Source organism: Ambystoma mexicanum, chromosome 11, assembly GCF_040938575.1.
Source record: "Ambystoma mexicanum isolate Mex_15411 chromosome 11, UKY_AmexF1_1, whole genome shotgun sequence".
Classification (NCBI taxonomy): Eukaryota; Metazoa; Chordata; class Amphibia; order Caudata; family Ambystomatidae; genus Ambystoma; species Ambystoma mexicanum.
In genome coordinates, this window is record NC_090934.1 from 934,571,312 (window position 1) to 934,585,650 (window position 14,339).

At 44.8% G+C, this 14,339-nt stretch overlaps 1 protein-coding gene across 2 annotated transcripts in view; it reads right to left on the reverse strand.

The window, feature by feature from the left end:
- The window catches only part of LOC138503942 (malignant fibrous histiocytoma-amplified sequence 1-like), a 299,412-nt gene that overhangs the window by 208,908 nt on the left and 76,165 nt on the right, over positions 1–14,339 (reverse strand). The window lies entirely within an intron of this gene.

The window sequence follows — 14,339 nt, forward strand, 5'->3', positions numbered from 1 at the left end:
GGGATGGGGAATGACTCTTTATACTCCAATAAATGCTTTCTTTCGAGACATACTTGCGATGTCTAAACAGTAACCTTACAAACTTGATTCATATTCAAAGTTTAAATGATCAGCTAACATGTCTATTGAGCCAAAGCAAAACTATCAAAAAACTGTTTTAGTGCTACAAATGGCTGTGTAAACTTTTCAGTAAGAGCACTTTGAGAACAGGTGATGTGGGCATCAGAACCACAAGGCGGCTGTCTGAGGATTCCTTATCACAGTACACAGACACCACACAGGTATGAAGCATCTACCTTTCTGGAGGGGTCACAGCCAGCCAGCATGCCACTTGCCAGCTACTGCACTGGAATGTTACCACCTGTGAGATCTGTAGCTCCTGCCATGCAGTTTACCAAAATGAAAGTATGTAGTCCAGGGCTATCTTGCGCTGATGGCAAGTCTCTGAGACAACCCAAGACATCTGTAGCAAATGTTCACATGTAGTACCGGCAGTGCATCAATGATCATGATGTCCCCAGTCATGCACTTCGATCCTTGGAGGCTCTTTGTATTCAAGTTCCCCGATTTAGACTACTCGTATGGGTGGCCGCACCTTCTCTGTAGCTGCTGCCAAGCTATGGAACTTTCTTCCTTTCTCACTTCAGGCTACCAAGAATAATCTTCTGTGTCGTAAATCACTAAAAACGTATTTTTTTTTATTGCTCTGATTTCTCCTCGTTCTGTGGCTACCTATTTCCTGCTGGGTTTAAGTGCCAAGATGCCCTTGGGTGTACGTTTTGCGCTCTACAAATTCAAATAGCATCACATAACATGGAGTAAAAAGCGATGGAAGCAATTCCAAAGAACATGGTGATAGAGAAACAAAGTGCTTCTGTACACCCCAGCATGCATAGTGCCCCACAAGGCTCCTGCATGTCTCCCACCCTCTATAACGTATTCACCAAGCCAATGTTTGACGGCCTGGACAACCTGGGTGTCACCTATACGAACTACGCAGATGACACTCAGATTCTCATACCGGTCACTGGTCATTACGTCATAGACAATAAGCTACTTAACACAATCTACAGCATCATCCAAGCCTGGATGGCTAAACATGGACGCTGTCTTAACGACGAGAAGACAGAGCTCCTCCTTCTAGGCTTTAAGCTCAAACTTAACAAACTAGATAAGCAATACGATGCTTTCAACATCAATGGCAATTCTATCAAAGTCTCGAAATATGTAAAAACTCTTGGCATATACATCGACTCATCTCTTAATCTTTCAAGATAGATCAACGCACTAGCCTCTTTCACAGTTTATACCTGTAAGTTAATCACAGCATGCAGACCCTTTCACACTACACGTAACTGCATTACCATAGCTAAAGCGCTAGTACTTTCCAAGCTAGACTACTGTAACTCTCTCTATCTTGGAACTTGTCAACAAAATTCAGACAAAATGCAAGTACTTCAAAATAACGCCATTAGGGCTGCTCTAAACATTCTTAGACCCCACCATATTTCTGAGGTGAGACGCAACCTGAATTGGCTCTCGATCAAGCAAAGGATTGCCTACAAAACACTATCTCTGACTCACTTTTGTCTCACCAATCAAGCACCCAGCTATCTGACCAAAGCCTTTGTACGCAATACCTCTGGCCGCCCTATGAGATCGGCACAGGCACACTGCCTTAAAATCCCTGCCTTCAAGCTTCAAAAGGCAGGAGGGAGTAGCTTCCCGGTACTGGCAGCCAAATTATGCAACTCCTTACCACTGTCACTAAGATCTGAACCAGCCTTCCACCCCTTCATAAAGAATGCTAATATTTGGCTTCTGGCGCAAGAAATCCTTCCGCCTCTGACATGTAACCATGTTACTATCGGTTTACCTGTATATATATCTAACCGTGTTATTATCGGTTTACCTGTAAATCTGTAAATCTGTAATTTTATGTAATCTTAGATACCTGTTTTCAGAGTTGTATGTTTATGCTCATGCTTGACTGTCTGATTTTCCGCACCTTGTAATTGTGTAATGTGTGCACCCTGTAATTATTTAATTTTCTGTACATTTACATGACTCGCTTTTGTACACAACCTGTAACATTTGTAACATACCTTCCTTCACTGTAACTGTAACTATGTAACTTCCCATGTAAGAAATGTGCCCAGATGCCCACGGGCTTGGTGCGCTATACAAATAAACAAACAGACAAGAAGATGATTGAGAAATAAGATCTTTGACAATAGAGCACCACAACTTCATTGCTCTGGGGTGTTGCAAAAAACAGGAATGGGGATTCCAAGATGGCCGCCAGAGAGTACAGTCGTACTTCCCTGTGCTCTGTGCGGACCTCAACAAAAGTGAAAATAAGCATGCTGGATAAACAAAATCTTGAAGGCACTATTCCCCCTCGAACGCACAGAGAAGAAACGTTGTCTGCATTCCCTTTCGCCTCACTTGACTTAAAGCAGTGGATCAGGAAGTGGGCATGTAGAGCCCGGGAACGCTGGGGAGCAGGGACCGCTGACGAGAGGAGGAGCCGGTCGAAGAAGCAGAGAGAAGTCTTACGCCTGGGCCCAGATGGCTTGACCCCATGGGGCAGAGGGGCTAGTGTGGTGGACAGGGCAACCCCACTTGAAACAGCAGAAGCGTACCTGGAGTGAGTGTTATCTTATAAGGTGAGCCCCATCTTAGACACTCCGGGGGAGAGAGGGGAAAGAGGCGGCTACCCCAAGGACAGTGGGAGAGAGAAGAACTAGGAGCTGCGCTGGAAGGAAAGTTTGTGCCGGGTCCGGTAAACCATCTAGGTGACAAAAGGATCCTGCAGTGAAAAGGAGACCTAGGGGAGTTTGGACAAGGGAGCGGATAAGCTAAACAAGCCCACAAGGGCAGGGAAGAGAAGTCGGTAAACAACTGGCATTAAATCCAGGTATTCCCGCCCCCTCAGGATATCAGACAAAGGAGAAGACTCCAACCAATATTCCCCCAACGGGTGAGTTTCATCAAGGGAAATCCAGGAGAAGCAGAGCCCATTAAACATTGCCCGACGGAATAGTGCCACAAAGGCTGCACCTGGGAGGTTGGGCACCATAACCAAAATACACAGAAGCTGTCGGGCACAAATAAGGTTACTCAGTGGAAGGTACATTGAGGGGGTTTGTGCTAGTGCAATCCGTTGAAGCAGGGGCGCATTAGAAGATCCAAAAGCACTGGTCCATAGGGTGCCCGCTGCAAAGAGGAGCACTTACCTAATCTACCTTGAAAGCGAGACACCGCGACATGTGCTTTCCATTTCGATTCCTACAAAAGCAACTTGACTGGGCTGAGTGCAACCCCTTTGGACAGTGCCACAAGGCCAGCCTAATGCAGTAGAATCAGTTTCGGGTCCACAGTACACACGTTGTGTCTATAGATTGCTCCTCATCATACTCAGATGCCAAGACCTAAAGGGAAACAGACTCCAGCACTACAGGGAGCCAAGAAGACCACGAAAAAGAGTCAACTGGAACGTTGCTGGCAGCAGAACCAGGTTGGAAACCTCAGCAGGCGAGATAGGAAAACAATACAAGAGAGGCGAGGATCCCCAGGAGAACAGAGACATGGCACCCAGCAAGGAGGACCTGCAGGATTGCCTCAAGGGCATGGAGAAAGGATGTCATAATATTTTCAGGAGCAGGGTCTGTCCGAAGTCTTCAATGATGTTAGGCAGAACTCAGATATGTTAGAAGAAATCGCCACGGCAACGCATAACTTAGAAATCCAGACTGAAGACCTTGAAAATCGATCCAGAAGATCAAACATAACAATCAAAGGCTTGGCAGAGACAAATACGTACGCAGACCTAAAACTAATAGTGCAACAATTCTTCACCACCCTGATGATGGAATCCACCCCAGAGGACATTAGAATTGACCGCCTTCACAGGGTGCGCCCCAGAAGGTCTGGCCCGGGAGACAGACCAAGAGAGGTGTTAGCAGCACTGGAATCTTACAAAGAGAAAGAACAAATCTTCAGAGCAGCTAGGAGACATACGTCTATCATAATAAATGGATCTCAAGTCCTCCTGGTGCAGGATCTGGCTGCGACCGACCACATTACAGAAAAGGAGAGCAATGGGTCCAGCGATAAAGCCAATCAAAGACAAAGCAATCCCTTGCAAATGGATATTTTCCTTCGGCTTACTTTTTTCTTGGGATGGGAAGCAACAGAGGGCAACTACACGGACCGAAGGCCTTGCAATCTTGGGAATGGAGGAGGTAGAAGCAGACCCCAATGAGAATAGGCGAGGGGCCTCTCGGCAAAGGAACAGAACTTGGAACTGGCCTACCACAGGAGGGAGAAGAGGAGACAAACTAAAAGGCCCTCTTATGAAACGTAGAGGGGACGAAGAACGAAAAGGAGCAAATATGAAAGGACCCAGGGGAAAGTCTCTTGGGTCACATCGAAAGTAACTTATAGGCAAGCAAGGGGGGGGGGTAAAAACGAATGGTGGGAGTGGGGAGTGAAGAGGTGTTCAGCGATTGATAGTGGCTGGCTGGGGTAGCTACAAGGGCCCCACTTGGAATCCATAGAAGGTTTCCATAACCTTAGTTGTTCCGGGTCAGAACATGGGCCGTTTCCCAAGTCTTCTGGGATGCATCATTGGATACCGCGCCTAGACCGGGAGTGGGAAGAGAGGGAGGGGTTGAAGTTACTGGGGGGTGGGGTGGAGATGGGGGGCACAGGGAATAGGGAAACGCAGAATCCATCATCATGCAGACAGGTTGGCATAAGAAATGAATTTGGAGCCGAGGTACTCCAAACTCAAGCGGACCCAAATGGAAGATACATGTTCTTCCAAATTCTTCTGGACAACAGGGTGTTAACAGGAGGAACCATATACGCTCCCAATACGGGACAAGATGCCTTTATAACCAATGCTCTTGGGAAGCGGGAAAGCTTCACGGATGGGGAGATACTCCTGACAGGGGACTTTAACCTAGCTTGGGATCCAGGGATAGATAGGAATGGCTAAGATACCATCAGGGACAGGCCCCGTCCATTTCTGTCCAGGAGAAGCTCACAGGAATGGCATTGAAAGACCTTTGGCGTACTAAAAAAGGGAAGGAGGCAGGTTATACATGTTTCTCTCATGTCCATCGCTCTTTCTCCAGGATAGATTATGCATGGGGAACTTCAGGGGCACTGGGGTCATTGATGGAGATAGAGGTAGACCCGATGTCCTTGTCCGCCCATGCTCCCATAAGGTTTCACTTAAGGGAAATTGAACAGTGTAGCTCGGTGTGGTCCTGGAAGATGCCGAAGGACCTTCTATATGACACAGTAGCACCAGAAACACTCAAAGATAAAATCAAAATGTACTTTGAAATAATTGACACACTAGGGGTATCCCTGGACAATGTGTGGGACACATTCATGGTAGTGCTCAGGGGGGAAATAATATCTTTCAATGCTCAAAGGTAAAAAGAAAAGGACAGGCTAGAAAAGGACATTGGGCCTCATTACAAGTTTGGCGGTAGCCTTGCCAGTAAAACCCGCAGGCTGTGGCCAAACTTGCAATATTTTCCGGTGCCCGTAAATGGGCAATTACCGGGGCATTCGGGGCCCCGCCGGACCCGGTAATTGCCCATTTGCGGGCGCCAGAAAAAAGATGCTCCCCATTCCCATTCTGCCCAATAGGGCTGAATGGGAATGGGGAGGTCGGATGCACAGGCACTGTTTATAACGGTGCCTGTGCATCCGACATGCTGTGCTCGCGGGTGCCTTTCTGCCCGCCAGGTTCGACCTGGCGGGCAGAAAGGCATCCGGGAGCATAACTCGTAGTTTGCCAGTCCGGGAACTACGGTACCGGCAAGTTTACCGGTACCGTAGTGCCCGACCAGCAAACTCATAATGAGGCCCATTGAGGCTAAACTGAGAAAAGCCCAAAGGGATTTAGCAGTGAAGAAGAACAAGGAGAATTATAATAGGTTAAAAGAGATAAAAAAAGACAATTAGAACTATTAAGGACAGGCAGGGCAGAGAAGGCATTACTCAATCTCAAACAGCGATACTATATCAAAGCAAACAAAGCAGAGATAAAATGTTAGCGAGACTCCTGCAACAACGTAGTGGTAAGCACAACATAGATGGGATTAAACAAGTAGATGGTACAGTGTCTACAGTTTCTGAGGACATCATAAACTCATTTACGACCTATTACAAACAGCTCTATTCCTCAGAGCGATCTGACCATCAATTGATGCAGGATTGCCTAGATAAGGTACAGATCCCTAAGGTGACCCAGGAAGACAGGGATTCCCTACAAAGGAAAATAACGGAGGAGGTAGATAAGATAATAAGGCTTCTCCCTAACAAAGAAGTGCCGGGCCCGGACGGATACCCAGCAGAATTTTACAAATTGCTACGCAAAGACCTTACGCCCTTCCTAATAAGATTATATCATTCATTTCGGCACAAGGAGAGACTAACTCTCTCTATGTCAGAGGCGAAAATGATTCCCCTCGGGAAACCAAATAAAGATCTAACAATCTGTAGCTCATATCGGCCCATCACGTTGCAAAACATTAATGCTAAAATATACACATGGATCTTGGCAGACAGATTCAAAGGTGTACTGCCAGGTGTCATAGGAGTAGTCCAATCAGGGTTTATCACCGGGAGACAGACTTGGGATAACTCGAGGAAGGTCATACATCTTATAGAGAAGTTAGAAATAAAATGGATCCCGGTGACGCTGATATCTCTCAATGCCAAAAAGGCCTTTGGCAGGGTAGAATGGCCACATCTTTTCTTGTTAATGAAACATATGGGGTTTGGACCACACTACATTCAAATGGTAGAAGCTAACTATAAAAATCCTTCGATAAGGTTATTAATTAACGGGCAACTGTCCCATGCAATACACATAGAGCGTGGGACAAGGCAGGGTTGTCCTCTATCTCTCCATTTATATGCGATCTACTTAGAACCAAAGTTGGCTTCAATCAGATCAAACCAAAATATAAAAGGAGTAATGTTTGGTGGGGAAATACATAAGACAGCAGCATATGCAGATGATATGTTGATGACACTGGAGAAACCTGAAACTTCGATCCCTGCACTGGTGGCAATATTCTGGGAAAAAAATAATAATATCGGGGCTCAAAATAAATATGGCTAAGTCAGAAATGTTTGAAATGGGCATAACAAAGGAATGAGCCACCGCCTTGCACAGCTGCTTTCCCTTTCGATCTATGGGAGTCAGTATCGCATACCTAGAGGTAAAACTAAGCAGTAAAATGTCAACTATAAGGCTAATTACCCGAATCAAATAAAGAAAGTTCAAAAAGACTTTTCGAGATGGACTCCCCTTCGGACCTCATGTTTGGGTCGAATAACAACTGTCAAAATGGTGACTCTTCCCAAAATCCTATATATGCTTCAAACTCTTCCAATCCCTGTTCGACAGAAATTCTTTAAAATAATAAACACAATGATGACCAAATTCATATGGCAAAATAAACGCCCCAGGGTAGCACCAGATTTACTAATGACACAAAGGCACTCCCAAATTTAAATAAATACTATGAAGCTGCCCAACTGAGAGTAGTGCAGGAATGGGTTTTCGGAAATGGTTTGGGCTCGGGTGGATAGAGCAGTAGCGGGATGCCCATTGCCCGGGTTATTATGGCTACCAGGAAGGATAGGCCCCAGAACGCCATATGCAGTGTGGTGCTCCGAATGACGTGTGACATTTGGGATAGGTGCCTAAAGAGGGGCTTTCTGTAATCTCGCCCCTCCCCATTCACCCCCATGTTTGGGAATCCAAGCTTCTGCTTGGGTATCGAAAAGGGCAAATGTAACCAATGTCAGAAGCAAGGGTGCTTGAAGATCAGAGATACGGTGTGGGATAGAGAGGTAGCAACGTTTGAAGAGTGCAAGATTCTTATAGGGTTAAAAGAAACAGAAAGATATGAATGCATCCAGCTGAGACACTGGTTGATGCAGCCAGAAATACACAGGACTGCAACCATACAATTAATGAAATTCAAAACATATATAACCACACATTCAGGTGACAAACAACTAACCTAAAATTTATAGCAGATCCTTCAGGAATGCTCAGATCATAAAATGTGACCATATCAAGCAGCTTGGGAGGGTTCTATAGGAGAAGATATCCCACGGAAGTATTGGGAAGAATTGTGGAGGAATATCCCGAAGCTGACCAGGTGCATCCAATTGCGGGAGGCATGGTATAAGATGATGTTACAAGCGCACTACACACCCAGTAAACTACACAAAATGTATAATACGATCTCACAGGAATGCTGAAGGGGTTGTGGGGGGTAGGGTATTGGAAGCATGTGTGGTGGGAGTGCCCCAAGGTAAAAAGCTTCTGGGAAGACATTAAGGGTCATATAACCAGCATGATACCAGAATGACATGTTCTTTCCCTGGGTGAAAACTTATGTGGGCTACCCCGGAGAGTCAATTAATCTCGGAACCTTAGAAGAGAGCCTTGATGACAATGTTGATATCAGCATGGTTGGTGATAGCAAAACAATGGAAACAAATAGATCCACCCACTGCGTCGTGTTGGGGACATTGTGGCCATGGAGTGGATCACATATCAGATACAGGGTGATGCTGAGAAATTTGGGAATGACTGGGGAGAGGTGAAAGACTACCTGAAAAGTGATTATATGCAACAATGGTGTCCACAGAGTATTAGGATACTGGACTTACGCTGATTTTATATGGCAACCAGATCAGGCCTCATAGAAGCACAAGAAAAGAATACTCTAACAGGACTTCATAAGCCAGACCTTAGGGTGGGTTTGGGGAACGGGGGGAGATGTTGCATGGTTGTAAAAGTGTAAAATGCCAATAAAAATATTGTTAAAAAAAACAGGAATGGAACAAAACACAACATATAGTCCTTTCTGTAGGGAGGTAGAGTGGATATGTATGTAGCATTTTCATTAAGCTTGACTGTATAGGGTTGATGTAATATTTTAAGAGGTATGAAGAAGCTTTGTTTAGAGATAAGGGATGATGGTGATATAAAGCTGTGATCCTGCACCTCTTCACATGCTGGTTATAGACACACAAGAGTACTTGAATTGTTTGATCACTTGTTTTTAAATTGCAAATACATTACACAAATAAACTCTTTAAAATAATGTCTTCACGCTGCTTGTGTTGAATAGTTTACAAGTGTTGCTCAGATGATCTTTGGAACTTTCAATAATTGATTGAAATGTGGACTGCCCTATTTGGAATATGGGAGCTTGTGGGAGGTGATCTCGAGTCCGAAGAAGACAAGACTTAAGGAACGGATTGGTGTAAACCCGTAAAATGAAGTGCCACAAAAATAGATCTGACGCTCAGAGAGGCACCGTTATATTGGAGGTTGAAATGATTTTAATTGGTTTCATTGTTTTTAATTTGTTTTTTGAATTGTAAGCATAACATGATCTGTAATGGAACTATTTGGTTTGATTCATTCCTTTTTATGTGAAAAGTTCCTTTGGAACTAATACACATTAATTATAAAAAAAATAAAAAAATTGATTTACTGACTCCTGAACATCACAACGTTTGAGGAAATAATTCACCCTCACTCTCTCCCCAATACAAACCACATACCTGGGTCCTGCCTTTCCTCCAATCCATCAGCCCTCACATTGTGTTCTAGAACTGGGAAGACTGATATAGTCAGCATTTTCTCCCCTAAGGACACAACTGTGATGACTTTGCCCCATAATGCCAGCATTCGCCCCTGTAAGGACTTGGCTGTGATGGATTTGCCCCAAAATGCGAACACTTCCCCCTTTAAGGACACACCTGTGATGACGTTGTCCCAGAATGCCAGCATTGGCCACTGTAATGCATCATCTGTCATAATTCTGCCTCAGCATGTCACCATTTGTACCTGTAAGGAAACACCTGCAATTGCTTTGCCCCAGAATGCCAGCATTTGCCCCTTTAAGGCCTCATCTGTCATGGTTTTGCCTCAACATCTGACCATTTGTGCCTGTAAGGAAACACCTGTGATTGCTTTGCCTCAATATGCCAGCATTTGCCCCTGTAAGGTTACATCTGTAGTGGCTTTGCCACAACAGCAAGCATTTGCCCCTGTAAGGACACATGTATGAATAGGCAATGTAATACATTAAGCATTCGACGCAGTACTAAGACTTCTGTTCTTGTTGGTGAATGCGCATCTTTTTACTATATCTATGCTTAATGTAATAGTGAGAAAACCCTAATTTGGATACATGAGTCGAAAGATATTTACTGGGTATATGAGCATAATCGTCTGAAAACATGTTGTAATTACTGAAAAAGTACTTGTATAATGCCCATATACCTAGTAAATAGGTGTAAAAGGAGGGTGAGGCACACACTCCAATTCCTGGCCAATATACTACCTGAGGAAAGAAAAAAAAATAACCGGGTTAAATCCCAAAAGTGTCCAATTCACTGGGTTAGATCCCAATTGTTGCCAAAATGTTCACAGGGTTGGATCCCTATCTTTATCTAGTATTGCAGATACAAAAGCGCTTGGAGGAGTACAACAGTGCAAGAAGGGAATTAACCCTGTGAACTTTATTGGGATTTAACCCTGTGAATATTTTGGACACTTTGGCATTTAACCCATGATTGTTTTTGGATACTTGTTCAGGAAATATATTGGCCAGGAATTTGAGTGCGCGCGTCGCCCCTGCTTTTTTGAACAATTACCTAGGAAATACCTTTGTAGGATGAGCACTATGTGAATGTTAGGGTTTGCACGCAATTAGATTGAGAATAGACATAATAAAAAAAAAGACTTACATTTGCAGCAGTGATTTGAATAATTTTACTACTGCTTAATGTAATTGTTTTCAAACACTAATGTGTATGCACTCCCCTCGCCACTTCATCCCCCATGGCCTTTACTTACCTGTGCATGCACTTCTAGGACACACAGCATCTCCCCTATCCATTTCCCTAGCCGGTACACTGCCTCCTCAACATTGCAATCCCTCTACTCATAGGATACAATGCGAGCTGTGAAGTTCCCATTGAATCCAATGGCTGGGATGTTTTCCACATCCACAGGAACAAAGGAGAGCAGTTCAGAACATAAGGCTCAACAGCTTTGTTGTTTGCACCTAACAATCTAAACCAAAGTTGTGAAACAAGGAAAGAAAGTGGAGAATATAGACATTGACTGCTTACTCTCTGTTCTCTGCTCCTCTCCCTTTCTCCCTTTTCCTATCTCCCCCCTTCCTCCCCTTACTTTCTTCTATGCACTTACTCGATCAGAATTGTCCCTGGACCTAGTATGATAGCAACCCCCTCTGTCTCCTCCCCACTCCCTTTACTTTTCCCCCAGCCTCCCTCCAGCACTACCAGAAATGTCATCAGGCCTAGTACGGTAGTCGCCTGTCTGTTTCCATTTCCTTCCCACTCTCCACCTCCCTTCCTTATCTATTCCAGATGCTCCTACAAGATAAACAGCCACAGATATACGACAGGTCTCAAATCCCTGTCCTTCTTTGGCACCAGGAAATAGCGGGAGTACCACCATTTCCCCTCTCCGATGCAAGCATCAGCTCCAAGGTTGTCTTTGACAGGAGTTGAGCAGCAACTTCCTCCAGCAGGAGGGCACCTGGGAGGGTGGGCTGGGGAAAGAAGGAGGCGTGTCTGAGGAGGTATGATTGTGGAAAGGAGGCCATAGCCCTAAAAAACGTCCTTCAAGATCAGTTCATCAAAGACATTGTTCATACACACTGGAAGAAACCAAGGCTGCTCTACCACACTGATGAAGAATGGTGAAGGGACACATTAAAGAGGCTTGGAGGCTGGAGTGCAGATAGACACAGAGCAGGTGGACACATTACCTCTGGGTGTGCCTCTCTGCTTACTTAGACGGATGTAGTGCCTCATTGTTATCTACCCTGAGCTGCTTGACTCCCGCCACCATGAGCAAAGGAGGGAAAGCAATGACTGTTCGCAAAGGATGCAAACTGTTATTGCACCACAAGACCATGTGATTTGGTTGTGGCCTTGAGAGCCTTGAATTTTTTCAGAGACTTATCAGCCTTAATGCCAAAAATGTTGCCGCCATCAAAAGGTGTGGAAATCGAAATAATATTGTACCTCCTATCGCATTGTTTGAATGTATGTTGGCCTACGCCAAGTTGTCTAAAAAACATCGTGTACATAGATTCCGCGGCAAGGTCTTGACCTTAATGTATTGTGTAAATCGCCATCTTGGATTTAGCCGCCATTTTAGGTTCTCTTGTAGTGTGGAAGTCACCCTGAACAACAAAATGGAGGCCGAATGACATTTCGAGTGGGATTCTGGCCGTTGTGACCTCTGCACACGTGAACAAATAATATGTCCGCAGGCCACTTGTTAGGGTCGCAAACTGAGACCTTGTCCTCTCCCTGACCTATGTGTAAATGAACAACTGTATCAGCGGAACTGATCAAAATGCATACATTATGGGATTAACCTGGCTACGAACCCTAGGTTTGGTTCTGAGAATGGTTAACTTGCGAGGGGGTTGGCCAGAGCCGGATAAAAAGTATAAAAACCCGAGTATCCCAATGTTCGCTCTCTCACACTAACACGGCGAACTACCGTTGATGGTTCGTCCTGTTACTCTGAGGGCCGAATAGCTATCCGTATGTCAATTGACTTTGGTAATTGTTGTATCTTTGAATAAAGCGCTTTGTATGTCCTTTGTAACCTGTGTTGATGTGTTTCCTTTTGGGCTTCCCGGCCTCATATCAATTTTTCTGTTTCCACAGTTGGCGCCCGAATAGGGACCCTCAAGATTGATGCCGGATCATTGAAGGTTGATGCAGACTATCGAACCGGGATCGGACGGTGTGATTCTGTGGGCCTGACCATTCGAGACGCGATACCTCGGCAGCGCTGCACGATCAGATCCTTGGACGATAGTCGTGTGGTCTGACACGGCATCTTGACGAGGGTCCAATTTTGAGGCGGGCAGATTTGCCGAAACCACCAAACACAAGGTAAAATTCGTTAGGTAAGTTCTTTGGTAAACCGTACGGTCCTCCTTAGGTTTGGTCAGGTGCAGTCGTGACCCGGCTCTTAATTTAACCCTAACACTTTGAATTTGGCGTATTGTATCTGCAGACACAATTATTGGACCAGGTAACACCAATTTTTTGAGAAATGCCTGGGAAATTGTCTAGCTGTTTTAGGGCTCTGTTCCGCAGCGATCGGCAATCTTTGGAATTTAGCCTCCCGGCACCACAGGAGGGGTCGCCGGCGTGTACTATGTACTGTAAGTATGGCATTGGAAGTATCGTATTTAATGATATTTGGCACAGACAGACCAGACATGCCTCCGAATTTCAGTGGCCAATCAACGGTAGTTTTGAGATCCCCCATATTGAATACTTAGAATCGATCTTATTAAAGAAAAAGGCTAGACCAGCAGCCTTTGATGTGTTACAAAATTGGAAGAAAGAAGCATTGCAGCAGCTTAAAAGTAGGGATAAACATGCACGACGTCATAAAACAAATGCTGAAAAAGCATTATTATATGATAAAGAAAAGCGGTCAGAATTAGTTAAAAATATGGATAGAGCCTTTTCACTCGTCCAAAAAATTTACCCCTCTAAATATTTCCATGTTTCTGAGGAATTTATTGAGAAATTATTAAATGAACGCAGGCCCGATGCCTCAGCGCCACCTCCGTATGCCCCTATTTTGGGCGCTCTGCCTATTCCTGTTGCCGCGCCTGTTGTTATTCCTGTTCCCCCTGTACAGCCTATTGTTCCTTTGGTCCTTTGGTTGTTGTTCCTCCGCCTATCGCACCGCCCCTTCCCCCTGCACCGATAGTTGCACCTTTGTTAAATTTACCTATACCTCCGCTCCCAAGCAGCCCCGTATTGACTGAAGTTGATCCAGGTGCATGGTCGAAGGTTGTGACTCGTAGTACTGTTTCTGCAGATAGGAAACAGGAATTGTTTGCATGGGCTAAGCATTGTATGGAGAAAGGTGATCAAGCTAATGTTTTTTCTACATTATCTAATTTGAATAGTTTTCCCGAGAAAAATGTTTTTATCGAAGGTTTGGGGACTCATTTGTATGTTATGTGGGGTAGGTTACAAAATTCGGATCTTCCACAAGGGGTGAGAGATCTGAATACTTTGGCACTTTCGAGGGACACAGAGCAGAAAGTATATGGGCATGTTGAAAGATTGTTTGAGTTTAGGAAAGACTTTGAAAAGTCACGAGATGAGGATGATAGAATATATGTACAGAAACGGTTCCTTCCGTGCCGAAGAACAGCACCTGAGGAAGTACCAATTTGTACCAAAGATGCGGT